A 19930-nucleotide genomic window follows, 5' to 3' on the forward strand; every position below is an offset into this window, starting at 1 on the left:
GAATTTGCACAATTGGTGGCTGACTAAATACTTTTTTGCCCCACTGTAAGTGATCGTAGTTGCTCTATTTTATTATCCGTTGGCTAATATGACCGAAGGTAAAGGGAGATTACCCACTCGCTGTCGGCTCCTTACAAGGCACCCAGACCTTTGATCTGATATCTCTGTATTTTTATCCTGTGAATGACAGAGATGAGGGCCTTGTCAGGCGTCTGAAGTAAATCCTTCCTGTCTGACTCGTTGAAGAAAAAGTATTCGTCCAGTATGGGGTGAGTAATCGCTGTCCTGATATCTAGAAGCTCTTTTCGGTCATAAGACACTATTATTATGTACAAAATAAGTTACAAATAATGAGAAAAAACAGACAATAGCACAATTGGTTAGTGGATCGTAAAACTGCAGCCATCTCCTCTGGCACCATTATAACACCCTGTGTCGTTCTTGTGTTGGGTTGCAACTTGCAGAATCCTTCCAAGACTGAACCCACCAGATGGGGACTGTCATGACTCTCATGTGAGGATCCAGTTGGGCAATAAATAACTTCAGCCAGACCCCCTCTCACCCACAGAGGGTGGGGGTTTGACAGTTCAGTTCACACCCTGTTGTAAATCAAGGATTAGAACTTTCAGCCATCTCTCTCCAAATTCACACAGGAATGTGCCTTTGTTTCACAGACGTTTGCCCACCTAAACTCTAAAGTGAATACTGGAACAATATTTATTAAATAGAACAGGGGAATGGTCAGAGGTGATCTAAAGCATAATAATGTAATTTCGGTTGTTATTTTGTGATGTCATTAAAAATGTTATAAAGGAAATACTGTAACTTGAAAGGTATATACACTACATGTACGAAGTCTCCATCCTCTAGGTTGTGTATGAAATATGAAACATTATGAACGTTTTTTTGTTAAGAGGGATGTGATCTTGGAAACTATAAACAATTGTTTCTATAACTTTGTACAAGTGAGTAGTCACCGCCCCTTGAGTGAGCCTCACGAACCATCACTTTTGAATGAACTGTAATAAACGGTTGATTAATATCAAAGTGGTTCGAACTCTGAATATCAACAGTAGAGGCGAGAAGTGAATTTAAGTGGGACCATTCTACTCCTCTCTTCAAACCATCATATTCTACTACTCTCATCACCCCACTGGGAACCATTGACACGGCTGGGTTGCCTATCTTCAAATAATCAGCTTCAGGAGCAAATGGAAAGTAGAATAAGCTCTATAGTTCTGTTCAGGACTACACGACAAGTCAACGGATACCGGATGACGGCAGAGGAGGACAACAGTAGAAGACGTGTGGGGACACCTTTTGGACAATCAGAGCATTACAAGCATACCACGGAAAAGCCCAACAAAACCCCTTTCCAAGAAGGCTTGGTTCCGACAGAGATACACGGAGAACTAAGGCATTTACATCTAAATACATTCATGATTTCTTACTCCAAACGGTCAGTGGTTCGTGTCCCTCTCTCTTTCTCTCTCTCTTGCCCTCTCCATCTCTTATGTAACAAGCCTCCATATTGTGTCGGTCCGGTAAGGACCTGATTTAATGTATTAAGTGTGTATGTTTATCCTGTGTTACCATTTAGTAAATTAATAATTAAACCAATTTGTGTAGTACTTTGTAGTACTTAGTGTCCACCTCAACAACAAACTAGAATGCTCCAAACACCAAAATGGTCGTGAAGAGGGTACGACAAAGCCTATTCCCCCTCAGGAAACTAAAAAGATTTGGCATGGGTCCTGAGATCCTCAAAAGGTTCTACAGCTGCAACATCGAGAGCATGGTTGCATCACTGCCTGGTACGGCAATTGCTCGGCCTCTGACCGCAAGGCACTACAGAGGGTAGTGCGTACGGCCCAGTACATCACTGGGGCTAAGCTGCTTGCCTGCCATCCAAGACCTCTACACCAGGCGGTGTCAGAGGAAGGCCCTAAAAATTGTCAAAGACCGCAGCCACCCCAGTCATAGACTGTTCTCTCTATTACCGCATGGCAAGCGGTACCCGAGTGCCAAGTCTAAGACAAAAAGGCTTCTCAACAGTTTTTACCCCCAAGCCATAAGACTCCTGAACAAGTAATCAAATGGCTACCCGTACTATTTGCATTGTGGTCCCCAACCCCCCCCCCCCCCCCCCCAAACCCCTCTTTTTACGCTGCTGCTACTCTCTGTTTATCATATATACATAGTCACTTTAACTATACATTCATGTACATACTACCTCAATTGGGCCGACCAACCAGTGCTCCCGCACATTGGCTTCCGGGCTATCTGCAATGTGTCCTGCCACCCGCCAACCCCTCTTTTTACGCTACTGCGTAACGCTACTCTGTTCATCATATATGCATAGTCACTTTAACCATATCTACATGTACATACTACCTCAATCAGCCTGACTAACCAGTGTCTGTGTGTAGCCTCGCTACTTTTTTAGCCTGTCTTTTTACTGTTGTTTTAATTCTTTACTTATCTATTGTTCACCTAATACATTTTTTGCACTATTGGTTAGAGCCTGTAAGTAAGCATTTCACTGTTGTATTCGGCGCACGTGACAAATAAACTTGATTTGAATCATACGTAAGGCTGGGTTTTTTGCAGATGCAGGAGGTTACAATTGTTCAGAATGATGATATGATACAAGGTTATGATTAATACACTGACTGTTTAATGGACGTGATAGGTAAAGACCTTTAGAGTTTAATTCGGGAGATGGTAACTCTTTAAACAACCGCTCTCATGGTGCCCCAAATTACTAATGAGTTAATTGTGACATGACTAATTTAATTGGGTAACAATTAAACAAAGTTAGTTGATTAGATAATTAACAGTCATCAGATTAATGAAAGTAAATTCATGACAATAAAAACAGCCTAACCAGCTCTGCTGAGGCAAGTAAAATGGTCATAGTGGGCTGTTCCGTGCTTCTACACCTGCATTGCTTGCTGTTTGGGGTTTTAGGCTGGGCTTCTGTACAGCATTTTGAGATATCAGCTGATGTAAGAAGGGCTTTATAAATACATTTGATTTAAATTTGATTTGTTCTATCATTTGTGTCTGGAAGTACCTAGCAAGCTAGCCAATGTTAGCCAGTTAGCGTGGGTCAGAACGCTCGGATCAACCATATTTTTCGGCCAGTGTGCGCTCTGAACGCCCCGAGAGCGAGTACACTCCGGCACTCCAGATTAAATTTACGAACACACCCGTAGTATAAGCCAGCCTTTAGTCTTGAAATCTTTGTTTTTTTAGTGCATCGCCTCACATGTGAATCCTTAAAACCTCCTGACTCCCCATCCCACATGAGGGAGCGTGATCATCGACTGACACTAATTAGCATAACGCAACGGACATAAATATTCCTAGAAAATATTCCTATTCATGAAAATCACAAGTGAAATATATTGAGACACAGCTTAGCCTTTTGTTAAACACCCTGTCATCTCAGATTTTCAAAATATGCTTTACAGCCAAAGCTAGAGAAGCATTTGTGTAAGTTTATCGATAGCCTAGCATAGCATTTTGTCCAGCTAGCAACAGGTAACTTGGTCACGGAAATCAGAAAAGCAATCAAATTAAATAGTTTACCTTTGATGAGCTTCGGATGTTTTCACTCACGAGACTCCCAGTTAGATAGCCAATGTTCCTTTTTTCCAAAAATATTATTTTTGTAGGCGAAATAGCTCCGTTTGTTCTTCATGTTTGGCTGAGAAATCGCCCGGAAATTGCAGTCACGAAAACACCAAGAAATATTCCAAATTAGCTCCATAATATAGACAGAAACATGGCAAACATTGTTTATAATCAATCCTCAAAGTGTTCTTCAAATATCTATTCGATAATATATCCACCGGGACAATTCGTTTTTCAGTAGGACCGATTGGAATAATGGCTCCCTCTGTATTTTACGCGAGAATCACTCTGGGAGCATCAGCTGACCACTTGTGCAATGTAGCCGCTTACGGGTATTCTTCAACATAAATGCGTAAAACTACGTCACAATTCTGTAAACACCTTGGGGAATACGGAGAAAAAGTAATCTGGTTGATAGCCCATTCACTGCTCAATAGGGACGTATTGGAACGCAGCGCTTTCAAAACATGAGGCACTTCCGGATTGGATTTTTCGCCTGCAACATCAGTTCTGTTATACTCACAGACAATATTTTTACAGTTTTGGAAACTTTAGAGTGTTTTCTATCCTAAGCTGTCAATTATATGCTTATTCTAGCATCTTGTCCTGACAAAATATCCCGTTTACTATAGGAACGTTATTTTTCCAAAAATGAAAAAACTGCCCCCTAGTCACAAAAGGTTATTAAAGAGATGGGTGGGGCTAAAACTTAAAAGGGTGTGAATGATGCTGAATGGGTGTAGACAAAGAAGAGCTCTCCAATAGGTACCAAAACATTCAAGGGCCAAAAGTGAGGTTACAAGTTTATCAACTATCAAAGCAGAATTCCTTTCCCATTGTTCCTCAACTGTAGTGTATGATATACCATTTTCTAGCTCTGAGCCTCTACTTTTATCCAATGTAAAAAGCACAATTTCAACTACATATGACCGAATCGAGCCGATTGGTCACAAATGGGGTTTGAAAATGCTTGGGGACTTTGGAGTAGGAGTCTGGGGGAGTTAATGATTTGGGCAGCGGTGCCATTTAGTGAGCTCTGAAATGTAAACTGATTATGAAGAAATAGGATTCTATTCTGAAAAACATTCTGTATCAGCTTCCTGTGGATCACTCTTTGTTGAAGGTGTAGAGAGATGTAAGGCGAAGACAGACACCTGCAATTTGTCAGATGTTGTAGGCCTACATTTGTGCATATCATTTCAAAAGCTTCAACATGTGATGCATATAACCCGACACCAGGCTGACATCTCCTATTGTAATATATGACTATAGGTCCATCAGCATACTCTGAGGAAACATCCAGAGAACAACATTGAAAAAAAGCTATATAACCTCTCATTAGGAATTAATTGGTCTTGTGCTCAGTATCATCATATACAAATGTCGGATCTTAATTTGACCCGTTTCGTCGCAGGAGGAAAATAATCCTCCAGCAAGAAAATTTGAATATCTGAAGAAATATTTAGAAGCACCGACAGGGGGCAGCTGGAAGCTGTGTTTGTATACATTGCAGTCCCATACCTACATTGTACCTTAGACTCTAGGTCCACTGGGCGCCAAGTAGTGTATGTAACTGTGGAGGCTGGTAGGATGATATATAGGGAGGACCGACTCATTGTAATGGCTGGAATGGTATGAATGGAACGGCATCAAACATATGGAAATTACGTTTGACTCCGTTCCATTTATTCCATTCTAGCCATTACAATGAGTCCATCCTCCTATAACTCCTCCCACCAGTCTCCTATGATATTTAGACTACATGCAGGCTACAGTGCATCTCGTATGAATTCTTATGTGGATTATAATAAATTGACATATTTGTAGGGGGTAGATGTATCTCTCGTTAGGGGAAATCTTTTTTTTGTCAACTGTTTTAATATACAGTGTGTTCAAGGCAAACCATGGGTGGCCTCAATGCCTGTGGGGTCCATCGGTTACAGCCGCTGGACCCCACTACACATACTGTATGCCAGAGTTGGCATGCGTTCAAATCTGGCCCACTGCCCTTTGACTCACCTTCCCTTGTCTTTCCATCTCTTCAAAAAAAAGTAATATAATGACTTAAATTAGTTTAGAGAGACTATAGCCTACGTTAGGCCCACAAGTTGATTGCATTAATCAAAATGTTTTCAAGAAGTAAAACCAATAGTCTAATAATTGACAAGTGCCTCAGCGCAATAAAATAATCTTTGGAATTGCTCAAATGCATAAACATCTGACCAGCTTTACGAAATGACCTACAGTATTAAAGCCACACAATACAGGCTTTCAATCCACAACAAGGATGACTTCAAATGCAGGCATCAAACTGAAAGTGCAGTAGGCCTATGCTACTGTAGCCAGTGCATAACAGCTTAGCAATGGAAATAACACCTACTGTAAGGGCCCACCAAAGATCCTTTAACCATATTGACAAATGATACATAGCCTAACTATAAAACATGAAGGAGCATCCACACTGGAGTAAAATGTATCGTTCTACAGTAGGCCTACATCCGTCAATCAACTGACGGCCCAAATCAGCTCATCAACTCAGCCAGGGAAACACAAACAGTAGCATGTTATCGGTTTTCACACCGTTAATGATGTGACAATGGGTAGGCTAACGGTAGCCTACAGAATGTATTGGAATATTATCAAATAACAAGGGGCCTATTGCAAAAATTGATGGCATGTTAAACCATCAATACGCAACCTATTTTGGAGTATGCTGATACCTAGCTAGTAACTGAGATTAACTAAGATTAAGCTACATACAATATGTTTATCTTATATGCACATTACCATAAATTCAAATGTTGGGGTATGGCAATCATTTTTTATATGCAATGCAATGATCAAGCACATTTCAACCACATTTTCAACAGCATTTTAACTAGCCTAGCACATTTTGTTGATGGTTTCTGGTGTCCTTAGCTTTTCCATTCCTCCCTATGTTCTATCTCAAAACCAATACACAGCAGGGGTAAAATAGATGACAGAATGAAATCAATGCAAATCTCCTTAAGCCTATTATCATGTTAAACTCTCTAGTTCAGAGGCAAGAAAGGAGAACAGACTGGACATTAGAAATGCACTGAGCCTTAGGTCTCAGCTCACTACTACCATTGTGTAGCTTTGTGTAGCTTTGTGTAGCGGATGGGGGCCATGGCATAGCATAGACACACACACACAGAGGCACCCACGCACCCATGCAGCCACACACACACTACAGGACACACACTGGGGGGGGGGGGGGGTAAATCTGCATTGTCAGTCAAGCACGCAGATGTAGCTGAAGAGTCTACCCCCCTCCCCCTTTCCCCCCATCCCTTCAACCCTTCACTGTCCACTGGGCCCCAATCATGTGTATAGAAGTATGGGGGAAAAGAGAGAGAGAAAGAGAGCATGGCCACAGCAATTAAAAACCCTGGCCGCCCAATTGACTGTGCTCATAGAGGAGGGGAGAGAGGGGGTGGAGTGGGTCTTGGAGTGTAATGCGTAATGAAAAAATGAGGGTGTATGCAGATCAGGGGGCCGAGGCCATTAACTGACCATTTAGGGGCGATTAGGACTCTTATCCTCCAAGCCGCAAATGTTTCCCCTGACCCCTGGGTTCATTAATTAGAGACTCCAAATAGGCACACACACACAGACGTGTTCAAACCTACAACCCAGAAACACAAACACGTGCGATAGGGTTATGTGATGCATACATACAGCCTTGACAAAATTACAATGATAAATTGGTTTTTGGCACACAGCCAAGCAGTTTTACGATTCACCCTCCTGTCACATCGCTGACAATCTCTGGGCGGGAGAAGTGATCGCGGAGGCCCTCCGAGTGGGACTGACCCCTAGGAGGGGAGGCAGTGTTTCGTTAATGGCAATTATGCCTAATTAGGTGAGTGGGCCATTCCTGTAAGGGACTAAGGGAACGCACCCTATTTTGGACTACGCTGATACCTAGCTAACCAGTAGGGTGTGGGTCTGTTCACTTTTACACAGGAGAAGTGGATTCTTGCACATTTCTCTGCATGCTATCAGAATGCCTGCTATAGTTTTTTTCTTGCTATGCATCGATCTTGACATTGCTTGCTTATGATTTTTTTGTCCACTAACAATAACGTCTATGCAATACCATAATTATTGGCATTGCATGTATGGCTAACAGATTAGAATCCTTTCTACACACAATAGTTTATACCATAGGCATTTGTTTGAGAAATGTGTCGTCACTGTACGTGGTGTTTGTGTCTATCCAGTTATGCACAGAGTTATGCTTGTCCATACTCTTCTATTCTCCCACTGTTCCCTGCCTTCAGTCATTAGTGACGTCTAGTGTATTAGTGCTGAGCTGGAGAATGTTTTTTGTAGAGAAACTGCCGTGGAAAGCCTCCTCTTGCATGGTGGTGTATCCACTGTAGCTGCAGGCAGTAGTGTTGTCTTTGGGTTGTGTTGAGATGACCTCTACTGGTCTACTGGGTGAATGGCATCACCAAGGCCTGGGCCCAAACTCAGTGTTTCAGATTAGGAGTGCTGACCTAGGATCTGTTTGCGCTTTAGATCATAATGAATTATATTATATGGACAGTTTGGACCTGATACTAGATCAGCACTCCTAGTCTGAGACACTTTATGAATACGGGCACAAAGCTCAGATACTAATGAGTCAGGGGTTCCAAGCTCGGATTAATTCTCTCGTCACCAAACGGAAGCTAACGGGGCGAAACATGGAGGAACCAACCTGAACTTGTCCAATTAGAAACTCTCATTTTCGTTGCAATTTTTTTTCTACGGTTTGATATAGTGTACACTAGAGAATGCACCCAAAGGTTTTTAGAATGATCCAGATTGAGTTGTTTCACAGTATTTACAGGTTAGCGTTACCTGTTAGCTGTTTACCGAGCATTGCTCATGCATAGTGGAATACACCATAGATAATTGTTTCTATAGATTTCTTCTATGCCAAACAGGAGAAACAAAGCATTTCTATTCATCAAATCAGTTGCCAGTCCGATAGATAACTACAAGAAATGCCATCACAAGAATCATATAAAGGACGCTTAACTTCCTTATTATTATAAAATTATATTTTGTCGCATTCCAATGCTGAATATCAGAAGCTAAACATGCAAGTAATTTCCACCAAGCTAAAGACATGTAAATAAATTGACTTTAATCAACATAATAATGTCAATTGTAACATTATCCCATTATTATCAACGAACCAGAGACCATAACTTTATGATACATAAAGCCATCTCCTCAGCCTCAGGGTTGCTTCAGAGGATCCGATGGCACCGGTAGTTTATGAGGAGCTTGTTGGCACATTATAAATCAATTGAACTAGCGACACATGAACTTTAAGATTTAAAGGCCATAGGTACACAGTGCCTTCGGAAAGTATTCAGCCCCCTTGGTTTTTCTTTACACATTTCATTACGTGACAGCCATATTCTAATATGGATTCAATAAAAAACTAATCCTGAGCAATCTGCACACAATACCCCATAATGACAATTCAAAAGCAGGTTTTTAGAAATGTACATAAATATTCATATCCTTTGCTATGAGACTCATAATTGAGCTCAGGTGCATCCTGTTTCCATTGATCATCCTTGAGATCTTTCTAAAGCTTGATTGGAGTCCACCTGTGATAGATTCAATTGACTGGACATAAATTGGAAAGGCACATACCTGTCAATGTAAGGTTCCACAGATGACAGTGCTTGTCAGAGCAAAAACCAAGCCATAAGGTTGAAGGAATTGTCCGTAGAGCTCCGAGAGAGGTTTGTGTCGAGGCTCAGATCTGAGGAAGGGTACCAAAAATGTCCTGCAGCATTGAAGGTCCCCAAGAACACAGTGGCCTCCATCATTCTTAAATTGAAGAAGTGTGGAACCACCAAGACTCTTCCGAGCGCAATTGGGGGAGAAGAACCTTGGTCAGGGAGGTGACCAAGAACCCGATGGTCACTCTGACAGAGCTTTAGAGTTCCTCTGTGGAGATGGGAGAACCTTCCAGAAGGACAACCATCTCTGCAGCACTCCACCAATCAGGCCTTTATGGTAGAGTGGCCAGACGGAAGACACTCCTCAGTAAAAGGGACATTACAGCCCGCTTGGAGTTTGCCAAAAGGCACCTATATGACTCTCAGGCCATGAAAAAAAAGATTCTCTGTTCTGAGGAAACCAAGATTCAACTCTTTGGCCTGAATGCCAAGCATCACTTCTGGAGGAAACCTGGCACCATCCATACGGTGAAGCATGGTGTGGGGGTATTTTTCAGTGGCAAGGACTGGGAGACAAGTCAGGATCAAGGCAAGGATGAACGGAGCAAAGTACAGAGAGATCCTTGATGAAAACCTGCTCCAGAACACTCAGAATCACAGACTGGGACAAATGTATGGGAAATTATGTAAAATATATCACTAGCCACTTTAAACAATGCTACCTAATATAATGTTTACATACCCCACATTATTCATCTCATATGTATATAAATATATACTGTACTCTATATCATCTACTGCATCTTTATGTAATACATGTATCACTAGCCACTTTAACTATGCCACTTTGTTTACATACTCATCTCATATGTATATACTGCACTCAATACCATCTACTGTATCTTGCCTATGCCGCTCTGTACCATCACTCATTCATATATCTTTATGTACATATTCTTTATCCCCTTACACTTGTGTCTATAAGGTAGTAGTTTCGGAATTGTTAGCTAGATTACTTGTTGGTTATTACTGCATTGTCAGAACTAGAAGCACAAGCATTTCGCTACACTCGCATTAACATCTGCTAACCATGTGTATGTGACAAATAAAATTTGATTTGATGTTCACCTTCCAACCGGACAACGACCCTAATCACACAGCCAAGACAACGCAGGAGTGGCTTCAGGACAAGTCTCTGAATGTCCTTGTGTGGCCCAGCCAGAGCCCGGACCTGAACCCGATCGAACATCTCTTGAGAGAACTGAAAATAGCTGTGCAGTAACGCTCCCCATCCAACCTGACAGAGCTTGAGAGGATCTGCAGAGAAGAATGGGAGAAACTCCCCAAATAGAGGTGTGCCAAGCTTGTAGCATCATACCCAAGAAGACTCGAGGCTGTAATTGCTGCCAAAAGGTGTTTCAACAAAGTACTGAGTAAAGGTTCTGAATAATTATGTAAGTTATATTTTCATTAGATTTTTTTTTAACAAATAAGTAAACATTTCTAAAAACATGTTTTTGCTTCGTCATTATGGGAAATTGTGTGTAGAATGATGAAGAAAAAAACAATTTAATACATTTTAGAACAAGGCTGTAACCTAACAAAATGTGGAAAAAGTCAACTGGTCTGAAGGTCTCTCTCTCGCAGTGCATGCCGGGAGTTTTTTGGAGTATGAGTGTTTGGTGTGGAGGGCTCTGTCCTAACTAACTTTCTTGATTCTGTTCTTGGTCTTTTCTTTCAATTTAATTTTCTATGGTGGAGGGTTAATGCAATATTTGTTTTAGCGGTATCCACAGTTTTTTCAAAGTTAGGGTGGAAGAGGACAGAATGCGTTTCCTGGGGGTTTGCAAGGTGTGGTGTGCACGATGGCTTCTCAGCCTAGCGCGGAGGAGACGCTGTCAATGCGGCATTGATTCAGGTGTGTTCCTGAGAATGGAGTTAAGGTGGAAGAGGTTCTGTTCACGGTCGGAGAACAGGTAGGAGCTGAATTAATACATTCTGCTTCTAGAATGAACAAAGCTGTGATTGTGTTCATGAAAAGAGCAAATTTGGTTGGTAGGCAAATTGCTAGTGGAATATTTGTAAGGGGTCTGTTGGTGCCAATTTCACCTCTCTCTACCCCTTCGACAAGAATGGTAGTTGCAAATTTGCCTCCGTTTCTTACGGATGATCAAATCAGGGAAGAGCTCAGTCATTTTGGTAAGTTTGCTAGCGGTTTCCGTGTACTGGTCGACAGGTTTTCAGGCAGATACCGTTAAGCAACTTGTTTCGTTCCGGAGGCAAGTGTTTATGTTTCTGAATAACAATGAGCAACAACTAAATGTGCATTTTAAAGTGAGGCATGGGGAGGGGCTCTATGCAGGGTTTGCCAGTACAGATAGTCTACAGTGTTTTGAGTGTGGGAATTTGGGGCATAAGAGCTTTCCATTCCCACATAAAGGCAGTAGACAAGGTGAGGATACAAGCTCCAGTGGGGGAAATCGAAGTCAACGTGCAGGGGGTAAGGAGATGCAGACAACAGAGGCTGGGCCTAGTCATGCCAGGGATGGTGGTGTAGATGAGGCTGGGCTTAGTCATGCCAGGGATGGTGGTGTAGATGAGGCTGGGCCTAGTCAGGCTAGAGATGGTGGTGGCTGGGTCTAGTCAGGGTATGGATTGTGGTGTAGCGGAGGCTGGGTCTAGTCAGGCTAGAGATGGTGGTGAAGCGGAGGCTGGGTCTAGTCAGGCTAGAGATGGTGGGGTAGCTGAGGCTGGGTCTAGTCAGGCTACAGATGGTGGGGAAGCTGAGGCTGGGTCTAGTCAGGCTAGAGATGGTGGGGTAGCGGAGGCTGGGTCTAGTCATGCTATGGATGGTGGTGTAGATGAGGCTGGGTCTAGTCATGCTCTGGATGGTGGTGTAGCGGAGGCTGGGACTAGTCAGACTAGAGATGGTGGTGTATTTGAGGCTGGGTCTAGTTATGCTATGGATGGTGGTGTAGATGATGCTGGGCCTAGTCATGCTATGGATGGTGGTGTAGATGAGGCTGAGTCTAGTCAGGTTATGCTAGTGGATGAGGAGAGTATAGTGGGGAAGTGTAAGAGACTAGGGGGGAGGAGGAGGAGGGTGTCAAGCGGAAAAGGAAAAAGGGTGTGGTCAAAGGCACCATGGAAACTTTGCCTGGTGCTGTGGGGGAGGGGGGGGTTGCCCTGACCAGAGAGGAAGGGCAGGTGATCAGGATGGGAGATGGAGACGAGGAGGAAAGTGAGTATGAGGAGTTGTTTTTGTCAGACTCCTCTTCAATGGGCCCAGTGCTGACTGCCAATTCAAGCAGAGGGGTCAAAGTACACATTGAGAGAACTGACAAGGTTCCTGAATGAGACCAAGGTGGAAAAAGTTAATCTTGAGGCTTTTTTTTCTGATCCGAGAAAGTTTGTAAGATCAGTACAAAATGTTCTGAAAAATGAGGGGCATGGTGTCCTCTCACCCAGGAAACGGTTTAGGTTGAGGAAGTGGGTCACAACAGTGAGTAAAGGTTTACCTTCAGACACTATTTAGATGTATATTTTCTTTCTGACACTGGGGCTTTTTGAGCTTTGCTATTGGTCTCTTTCTTTGCTGGCTTTTCTCCTACTTCTTATGGAGACTCTTTGGGTACGCTCGCTCAATATAAATGGCGCCAGAGATGCGGGAAAGAGGAGTGAGTTGGGTGAATATGTAAAACAAACAAAAAAGTACAGGTGTTGTTTCTGCAGGAGACGCATAGTGATGTGTTGAATGAAGTCGATTGGGGCCTCTGGTGGAAAGGGGCAAGTGTGTTGAGCCATGGGACAAATTTTAGAGCAGGGTGGCAGTCCTTTTTGCACCGGGTCTGTCTGTAAAAATTTGCTCCTCAAAGGAGGTGTGTAGGGGTAGGCTGCTTGTTGTAAAAGCAGAAATAAGCAACATGGGTTTTGTCTTTATAAATGTGTATGCACCTAATACATGCAGAGAGAGTGGGGTTCTATTTGGGAGTCTTAGACAGGAACTCTCACAGGTAGCGCCTGAGGAGACGCTGGTGGTCGGAGGGGACTGGAACTGTACAATGGATTTTACGAAAGACAAAAATGGGGAAGAGCCTTATTCAGTGTCAGTGGGAGTGTTAAGGGACATCATTAATCAGTTTGACCTAGTGGATGGTTGGAGAACTAAACATCCCAACACAAGACAGTAGACATGGGTGAAGGTTTTTGGGGCCAGGGTAAGTGCAGCCCGACTTGATCGGTTTTACATGTCTAGGAATCGGGGCAATAGGCTGTTGGGCGCTACCATTCTCCCGGTGGAGTTTTCGGATCACCACCATGGCTCGGCTGTCTATTTCACCAGGCATCCTATTCGAGTTCAATGTAAAGCTCTTACAAGATGCCACTTTTTGCTCAGGTTTCCAGACCTTTTGGGAAAGGTGGGGACAGCGTAGAGAGGAATATGAGTCTCTGAGTCAATGATGGGATGTAGGGGAAAGTCGGCTTTTCTGTCAACAGTACACAGCTCTCTCATCCTCAGAGGCTAGGAGAGTATTGGGGGAACTAGAGCGTTGTATTAGTGAGATGGAGGTAGAGATGGTGGGGCAAGGCAATATAGGCCTCCAGACTAATTTAGCTGAATTACTTAGGGACCTGGGCAGTTTTTTCCAGGTTAAAGCAAAGGGAGCACTTGTAAGAGAGAGGTTCTCTATGATCTATGATCAAGGAGATGGATGCTCCCAGCTCCTTCTTTGCTTTGGAAAGACTGAGCGGTGAAGCCAAGGGTATGCATTGTCTACCGCTGTCTGATGGGCGGGTGACCTCTGTGGTGGGGGAGATGCGGGAGCGGACTGTGGAGTTTTATACTGAGTTGTATAGGGCAGAAGTGTGTGATCCAATATGTGCTCAGGTCTTGTTCGCAGGACTCCTCCCTAAGCTCTTTCTGGCACAGAGGGATAACATGGACATTCCCCTGTTGTCCCATGAACTGGCAGAGGCCATAACCCAGATGTCCCCCGGTCGTGCACTGGAGGTTGATGGACTTCCAGTGGAGTTTTATAAAAAATTCTGGGGAATAATTGGACTGGACTTCTTTTGCGTGTTGCGTGAATGCGTCGGGGTAGGAGAGTTGCTGATGAGCTGCCGTCGGGCGGCTCTGGCTCTCCTGCCCAAAAAAGGGGACTTGTGTGAACTTAAGAACTGGAGGCCTCTGGCATTACTCTGTGCGGACTACAAAATATTTGCCAATGTCCTCTCTAACAGACTGAAGTCCCATTTGGACTCGATAGTACATAAGGACCAAACATATAGTCTACCGAGAAGCTCAATCACGGACAACTTGTTCTTAATCAGGGACATGTTGGACTTGTAGAGAGGTTCTAATGTGAACTTTGGACTGGTCTCTTTAGATGAAGAGAAGGCTTTTGATAGAGTGGACCATGAGTATCTGTTTAATGTGATGTCTGTGTTTGGGTTTGGGGAAAGGTTTTTGACCTGTGTGAAGCTGTTGTATGCTGGGGCGTCATGTATGGTCAAGGTGGGAGGGGTGCTCAGTAGGCCAATCTGGGTGAGACGGGGCATTAGATAAGGATGCCCTCTATCTGGGCAGTTATACACACTAGCCATTGAGCCTTGTTTGGGACTGCTACGCAGGAGACTGCAGGGAGTGTGCTGGACAGGCATGGATGTAGTGACAGGCATAGCAGTGTCAGCATATGCAGATGATGTTTCTGTGATGGTCGGGATATGCAGGCACTAGAGACTAGTCTGAAGGTGTACGAGGGAGCTTCTTCAGCTAAGGTGAACTGGGGCAAGAACAAAGCTCTGTTATGTGGGGCATGGGGGGATATGGCCCCTCTGCTTCCAGGGGGTTTGCAGTGGGGTTGTGAAGGGCTTAAAGTGTTGGGGGTGTACCTGGGCTCGGAGAAGTGGGTCTGGAAGAACTGGGAGGGGCTGTCACAGGCAATGGTGTCAAGACTGTCCAGGTGGAGGTGGCTCCTGTCCCAAGTGTCATATAGAGGGAGGGTGCTGAAAATCAGCAACCTGGTGGCATCTTCCCTGTGGCATAAACTGGATGTCCTCAACCCCCCCTCCCCCTCCGCTGGTCTGCTCGCAAGCTGGTGGACTTTTTCTGGTCGGGCCGTCACTGGCTGAGGGCGGCAGTGTTGTACGTGACAGTCCACGAAGGAGGATAGGGCCTGATGGAACTGGAGAGCAGTATGGCTGCTTTCCGGCTAAAGGCGGTGCAGAGACTGCTGTACCATTCTGGTGTTGGCTGGAGGGAACCAGCATGCACACTGCTGTATGGAGGCTGGGCTGTGGGAGGAGCCTATCTTCAACAACCCAGCCATCCCTTTGAGATCGGTTCAGTCGGCCACCCTGCAGAGAAAACTGATGGGTTTGCAAAGGCTGGGTGACCTGAGACTGCTGGGAGAGGGGTGGAAAACCCCGGACCTCTTGGCACAACAAACAAGAATAACGTATCTTAGGCTGCTGGAGGAGGTCTAGGAGGTACTGTCTGAGCTGGTATGTGGGGTGTTTGAGCGGCCAAAGTGGGAGGGGCCACCAATGTTTCCGCCACTTCAGGTGACGGCAGAGACTGGAGACTGGCAAGGGGGTCTGGAGGACTTGTTAGATTTTAAAACACCGAGCCTGGGGGAGTTTGAAGGGGTGGGAGGTAAAGCCCCCTACAACCTCTGCATTAAGGTAAGGAACATTAGGAGCCTGACAGGAGTGAAGGCACATCAGTGGCAGGGGGTGGTGTGGGGCAGAGAGTATGATGGGTTTTAGATGGAGGGGGCTCTACAAACCCCCAGTAAAAAAGACGTCAGGGGACCTACAGTGGAGGGTTCTTCATGGAGCCCTGGCCAGTAACAGCTGGTTGGCACGGGTTGAACCGGGAATCGGGCAGCGGTGTCCTTTCTGTGTAATGAAAGAAACTGTGATTCATGTGTTTTCTGTGTGCCCCAGGTTAATGCCATTAATGTCTCTGTTGGAATGTCTGTGTGAGAGGTTGGGGGTGGTTTTTACTGTTGGGATGTTCATAATGGGATACAGGTATTCTGTTTGCTCAGGCGAAGTTGGTTATTTGGCTAGCAAGGAGGAACAGGGTCAAAGGTGGGTGGATAACAGATCCTTTACTATTATTTAATGGGATGGTCTCTGCGCGCCTTAGGATTGAGTACCATAGAATGATAAAAAGTGTGGAGATGTTCCAGGAGATATGGTGTGTTGGGGCGGCTGTCTGTATAGCTGGGGAAGATGTTTTGGATATACGGTTGTAGAAGTGGGTATTGTTTTGCGTATTGTGATGTTGGTTTGTATCATGTGGTATATGGAAAGTTGAGTATGGTACACGTATGCAGTACAGGATATGTTTGTGTTTTATTTTTAAGGGAGGGTGAGTTTTTATAAATGAAATGAGAAAGTCTCTCTCTCTCTTTCTCATTTGTGAAAAAGCTCACGTATGCACTGTGCGACTGTGCCTTCAGAGTGTGTGTTATGTTGCATGTCCTTGGCACAGCATAGCAGGCTACATGGAAATAAAAAGGTACCCTAAGTCTTTTATCCCATCCAAGTTGTATCAAACTCCGGACTTTATGTTTCAGTGTCAAGCTACACACTTACAAGACAACACAAAAATCAAGGCCTAAAATGACACATGTTGATCAAAAACATACTACTGTATGTTTGTAAAATCTTACCCTTTGATGTGTCTATGAGACATACACACGCTCTTGATGTATCTGGTTTCATAGGGTTGGCCCTCTCTCTCCCTCCTTCTCACTATCTTTCCCCTCTCTCTCAAAGCTCTGGGCTGCCTCCCCGCCTGCCACAAAGCTTGGGGGCTGCTGCCCCCTTTAGTCCTGTCACTCACTCAGGTGAAGGGATGCAGGGGTGTTCTGAAAGGGGGTTAGGGTTAGGGTTATAGTAGCTCCATCAAGCCCTCTATGCTCCAGACTCCTTCAAATGGGCCACACCGGGAGGAAAGGCTGTCAAATTGTATTGGCCATTGTCCCCCCCAACAACCCCCTCCAGCCCTCCCTCCTTTGGCCCTGTCTGTCTGTGATAATGTGAAAGACCCCTGGCAGTCAGAGAATGAATAGACAAGGATGTTCATCTCTATTAAGGGACATCTCTTCAGTCTGCTGCCCAACAAGGCATCACACAAAGGACGAGAAGCTTTTAATTCACAGGGGCAAGCTTTTCTACTCCTCCTCCATCTCCTACTCCTCTTCACTTTCTCTGACTGTCCTCTTCTATTGCTCTCTGTCACTCATTCTCTTCTGAGAAGAATTGTAGCCATTTTCAACGGACAGGGAGATTTTTGGGTTGTCTTGGGGTTGGCTAATTCTGCTGTTAAGGTTTCTTAAGGTTGTGAATGAGTTTAATTGAGATTTTCTGTCTGCAGGGTGAGGTAATGTGTTCTTTTTGTTTAAGCTTTTCTGGTGTTTCAGAGAAAGGCTGCAGACAGGGTCAAACCGAGGTCTGTCCATTGTGAGACACACAAACGGCCTTGTGTGTGTGCATGTGTCTAACTTTGTTGATTAATAGTCCAGAACACTGCGTTTCCTTGGAGCTATTCAAAGTGTTATTATTCATTATTGGAGTTATTCAAAGTGTCTCTTAAAAAATGCAATATTCAAAGTTATAAATGCCTATTAAAATACCCTAGATTGCTACTAATTTAATTGACGTTCATAGCCGGGCATCTAACAAATACTGTCATCTTATACAAAAGTTTTGTTTTCCTTTTTTTCCTCTATGATTCTAGCGAGTAACATCAAGACCCCCTGCTGAAGGACCTGCACTGAGAGCACACACACCAAAATAACCTACACCCAGACTACAACATCACCAGCCAGATCCCCTCCAGCAAGGAATCGAATCCACAACCTTGGCATTGCAAGCACCATGCTTTACCAACTGAGCCACATGACACCTACTGTAATGGTCTGAGCCTAAACCACACGAAAACAACACTAGACACTATGAAACACAAAGCTTTTACTATCTCACCCTGGATTATACAAGGTCTGAGTTCATCTGCCTTTGGCCTAAAGAGCAGGAACCCAGACTTCAAAGAAAATGGATATACAGACATCGTCATCCTACAAGAAACATGGTATAGAGGAGACCGACCCCTGCTTGTCCTCTAGGTAGTCCCAATCGCCAAACTACCAGGTGTGAAACAGGGAAGAGACTCAGGGAGTATGCTAATTTGGTATAGAGAAGATGTAACCCACTCTAACTAGGAATAAATAAGGAAATTATCTCAAAAGACAAAACATTTCCTCATGTTTACTGAGGGAGAGATAAAACACTTCCAGGCCCAGGGACATATACTAGTGGTGACGCAAATTCCAGAACTGGACAAGAACCTGACACTCTCAGCACACAGGGGGACAAACACCTAATCTGTACACGGAGGTGACAGCACTCCCTTCCCAATATGCCCCCCTGGACAAAACTACAACAAAACAACCCACAACTCCTACAGCTCTGTTGCACGCTGGGTCTGTGATAGATATATTTAGTTGTATTCTTTTCACTTAGCCAGCTAGTTTAGCCTACTCAAAGACCCGGCTCAAACAGAGAGGGATGCTATGTTAGCTAGCTGGCTATGACTATCCAACTGGAACTTTTCTAAGTCAAGGTAAACTTTTGGTTTTATTAATTTATTGCCACCAGGGCTCGCCAGTATAACTGGTAAACTGCTGTAGTGCTTACCGGTTATGAGATGAAGGTTTGGCTCGGAAAGGTTTTTTCGCCTGGTCACAGACAGCTGATGTGTTGTGAAGTCCACAAGCGAAGGGAACAGGTGAGAGGAGGAGAGCGTGTAGATGTGAGAAGGAATTATACAACGAGAAAAATGTAAGTTCATTTGCAACTGTTGGACTAATGATTACACCCTCAGCTAGATGCAGGCGCTATTGAATGTGTCACTGTCCGTCCCCTTGATTACTTAACTTTTTCTCTCAACCTGTGCACCTACGTTGTAAACTTTAATTCATAGGCTAGGTAATAACAACCTCCAAATGGAAAATGAACCGAAGCATACTTCCAAAGTTGTGGCAAAATGGCTTAAGGACAACAAAGTCAGGTATTGGAGTGGCCAAAATTCACCCAATTTATTGTGGGAAGCTTGTGGAAGGCTATCCGAAACTTTTGATCCAAGCTAAACAATTTAAAGGCAACCAAATACTAATTGAGTGTATGTAAACTTCTGACCCACTGGGAATGTGATAAAATAAATAAATGCTGAAATAAATCATTCTCTCTACTATTATTCTGACATTTCACATTCTTAAAATAAAGTGGTGATCCCAACTGACCTAAGACAGGGATTTTTTCCTTAAATGTCAGGAATTGTGAAAAATCTGAGTTTAAATGTATTTGGCTAAGGTGTATGTAAACTTCCGACTTCAACTTTATTAGGGTTAGGGTTAGGGTTAGGGTTAGGGTTGTGTAAAATTATTTTTTGAAGGTTGTATTTATTATGATGAGCTAAGCTAATTCCAGCTATGTGTGGAGTCATGTTAACATACAATGCATTCTGGGTGTCACGTAATCGTCTGTCGGACCAAAGATGTTATAAC

At 43.9% G+C, this 19930-nt stretch overlaps 1 long non-coding RNA gene across 1 annotated transcript in view; it reads left to right on the top strand.

Moving 5' to 3' along the window:
- LOC149970621 (uncharacterized) overlaps positions 1-19602 on the top strand; it is a 37679-nt gene extending 18077 nt beyond the window's left edge. Inside the window, exon 2 of the long non-coding RNA XR_016493447.1 lies at positions 18106-19602. This is a non-coding gene — a long non-coding RNA (uncharacterized LOC149970621). The remainder of the gene's footprint in view (positions 1-18105) is intronic.
- The last annotated feature ends 328 nt before the right edge of the window (positions 19603-19930 follow it).

Source organism: Oncorhynchus mykiss, chromosome 29, assembly GCF_057628025.1.
Source record: "Oncorhynchus mykiss isolate SJ-2025 chromosome 29, ASM5762802v1, whole genome shotgun sequence".
NCBI classification, from domain to species: Eukaryota; Metazoa; Chordata; class Actinopteri; order Salmoniformes; family Salmonidae; genus Oncorhynchus; species Oncorhynchus mykiss.